The following is a 3,522-nucleotide window of genomic DNA, read 5'->3' on the forward strand; positions in this document are numbered from 1 at the left end:
CAGGTTATATAGTGCGCTCAACTGAGCACACTGTATTGCATCGGCCCCATTGTGGATTCTGGAAACCTGGCCTTGTAATTAAGGACAATTTTGTTAATGCAGGCCTCTGTAGGTGTGTCTGGGGAGATTGATAAAGTGTGATATTGCCCGTTTTCACACGTTATTTTGTCCATAAATAACTTAAAAGCAAAATAAAAAGGTGTATTTCATCCGCATTATTGTAACACAAGTAGTCAAAGGGGACCTTCATCTGCATGAAATTAGCTTATCTGCATGCCCATTAGCAATGTTTGAACTTGCTCATGCGATGTAGCCAATTTGTGCACGATAAATGGCTTTTATCACACATTAATGGCTATTTTACCTGCAATATAACCTTATTGCACCATAGTAAATGATTCCCTTAGTATGTAAGGCTACTGCATACATTACTCAGACTGATTTTTTGCTCATCAAGACATAACAATTGAATTGAATAGGCAACAGGAAATTGTATTTGGAGCTGATAGTGTCTCCTTGCTGCAGTAAGCATTTTAAGCAACCAATGGGACAATGTGAAATTGGTAAGTGAAAACAAGTATTATTTTCATTCCTAGATGAGTTAATACTGACAATCACACCTGAAGCAAACTATTCTCAATAATTACAAATTCTACTCGGAACCCTTATTGCATATTTGTTTTTCCTAGTGTAGCTGTTCAAAAACAGTTTATCCTAAGCTCAACTGCTTCACTTTCCAAAATAGATGTCATCGGGCATCACAATATGTCAGCAAGCACTGTGAAATTCATCTCTGGCTTCAGATTACCTTACAAATGTGTTTTCTGGTGTTTACAATATTAATTTATGGTGTCAGACTAGAGATCTCTCTACTAGAACATATTGCATTCTGCATAGAATCCATTCCTTAGCATCTCTCATTGAGACATGGTTTTTTTTCCACTCTGATCTGTATTATACTTGGATGAGTGTCCTAGTGATTAACGAGGTGCTACCCATCGGCTGCACAAACCCTATCAAAGTGGGTGTCTGCTGCTGTCTTTTCCGAATACCAGGAATGCAAAGCTTGAAATAAAATCTACCCCTTACTCTCAGCTCAGCCTAATACTTATCAAATGTCCAGGTCAAACGCAATAAATTGAGACTGTGCAAGGAAATTGCTTTTGTAATTGATTTACAAGTTTTCATACAAGGAAACGTATGGCAGTAGCATTTTTATTACTTATCTGCTTATCTACCAAGTCAGCTGAAAGAAAGGCTTTTGTTTTAAAAGTCAGAGTATTTCCATTTTTTGAAAGAAAAAATAAAAAAATGGAAAAGAAGTAATCATATACTACTGTGGTGTATAAAAAAAACTTACAAAGCCCTTTATTTTTTGAGAATCGTGTTTTCTCTTCTTTCTTACCAAACATAATACTTGTCCTTTATTGCTTCCATCCTGCTCTCACATTCTTCATTGCTCAAAGTATTCCCTCCACACACCTTACCACCGAACATGCCCCATATGTGGAGTCACTCTGCTGGCAAAGGGAGGAGGCTGCGGCCTTGTTATATGAGTTTACTTTCAGGGTCAGCTCACTGCATTGATCTCCGTGCTGGGCAATGTACTGTGGGCTAGAAAATCTGCATTGGAGTCTGTTTGAAAACCTGGGCAGGTCACAGAGGTGGTGAGTGGTAACTGCCAGTGCTGAGCTGAACCCCGTTAACAGACGGGTGCTAATAGTTACGTGGTTCCGACCCAGAATAAAAAAAGCTCTCTTTCGGCTCTTGGCTAGTTCTGGAAATCTGAACTTGTCTGGTTCACCTGGGAAGAAAAAAAAGATAAAAAGAACACAAAAAGATTACTTCCAATAAAAGGTTTTTTTCCCTACTATGTGCTAGGTGTTATGATAAAATCCATCCTTGATTTAGTTTTCTCCCCAGGGACTGCTTGATATTTCAATACCAGAGCCTAAGATGCAAGAATTAGAGGTAGAAATTTAAGCCTTGGAAGTAGACAGGCACTAATCATTAGACAGCCCGGTTTCCCACTAGTAAACATTTGTTTCTTTACTTTATCAAGACTTTGCCCAACCTGCACCATTGAGACCTGAGTCTATCAACACAACAGTGACTGATCTAACACGGAAACTGTGTAGGGGAGGAGAAGGTACTGAAGAGGTTAGAGAATTAACAACAAGTAAAATGGATGCCACCATAAATTATTCACTGCTTCAAACCAATCTGAATTGCTACAAATAACTTGGTTTAGCTTATTATACATTTTATTGATGGAAAAACATAGAATCGGAAAAATGTTTCCATTTCGTTGGTGGCTGCCAAGTTTCTGTGTAAGACTCACTCAGTGTGACACGTGGTACATTTTTTCAGTTACGTTTTTATTTGATTTTATGTACTATTCCTTCATCTTCCCTTCATACTGTCCCCAAAAACCTTCAGAATTAGCACATGACAGATTAAGGTCTCCAGTGGTCAAATAAGGGGGCCTATGGAACAAGCATTTCCCCTATAGGCACAAAATGAAACAAAAACCCTTTAATGCAAGTGCGCACACATGCTAGGTAGTGTTTGATATTGACCTTAATGTCTTCAAATTAAGGATTTTGTGTAAAAGACTTTTTATTCAGTAGGGTCTCAGTCTTAAATTTGTGAACTGATGAAAAACTAAAGACATTTGTTACTCCCTGGCACACCTCTAGATTCCATTAATATCAATGAAGGTTTGCAGCACCACATGAAAAATAGAAGACAGGTTTGACATTTGATTCCACCCAGGCTATTGCTCATGTAATAAAAAAAATATATATATTCATGATCAGTCTCAACGCGTTCCATTTTAAATTCATGGATTACTGAAATTCATAATTGAATAATATGTAGATGTCACCAAAAGCTGCTGCACCAGTTTTCCAAATTGTAATTACCTAACTAAATAAGAATGACACTAACTTTTGCAGTCACTCGTTTTTTGATTAGAGTCACAAAAGGTTTGCAGTCGTCTCTGTTGCAATATAAATCAATAAAGAATAATTTTCTTGGCAGTAAATCAATTGTCAGTTTACAGCCTCTAATGCCCCTGTGCAGGGTTTATTGGGAGATGAATGACAGCCTTGTTAGTGAACCTACAGCCTGCTTTATGGCCACATAATAGTGTAAAACCCAGACAATTACATTCATTCAGCTGCCTGCTACCCAAATAGATTAACCCTTTTTGTTTCTTTTTGTTAAGTTATAAGAACATGAAGGGAATGCACTGAAAGGATGTGGCTGTGGGAAAATGAAATGTTTTTAAAGGTTTCGAAATAGATGCCGGACCAGATTTATAAGAAACGGAGAAATAAGCATGTCACATTGCTGTAACTAAGCCTGAGGAGCGAGGTTGCCATGAGGAAATCCTGGGCTGAGCCCATATAAGAAAAAAAAAAGAGCAGGACTTCCTTTCCTGGCAGCTTCCTCCTGCTTCTTTGAGCGCAATCAGCATCCACCCCGACGCAGGGTCAGCCCAGCGGCCCGGTGACCCAG

At 38.5% G+C, this 3,522-nt stretch overlaps 1 long non-coding RNA gene across 1 annotated transcript in view; it reads right to left on the minus strand.

Annotated features, from left to right (window-relative positions):
• Positions 1-3,522, minus strand: part of LOC115079926 — a 138,800-nt gene that overhangs the window by 133,531 nt on the left and 1,747 nt on the right. Inside the window, exon 2 of the long non-coding RNA XR_003853448.1 lies at positions 1,406-1,804. This is a non-coding gene — a long non-coding RNA (uncharacterized LOC115079926). The remainder of the gene's footprint in view (positions 1-1,405; positions 1,805-3,522) is intronic.

This window comes from Rhinatrema bivittatum, chromosome 18 (genome assembly GCF_901001135.1).
Source record: "Rhinatrema bivittatum chromosome 18, aRhiBiv1.1, whole genome shotgun sequence".
NCBI classification, from domain to species: Eukaryota; Metazoa; Chordata; class Amphibia; order Gymnophiona; family Rhinatrematidae; genus Rhinatrema; species Rhinatrema bivittatum.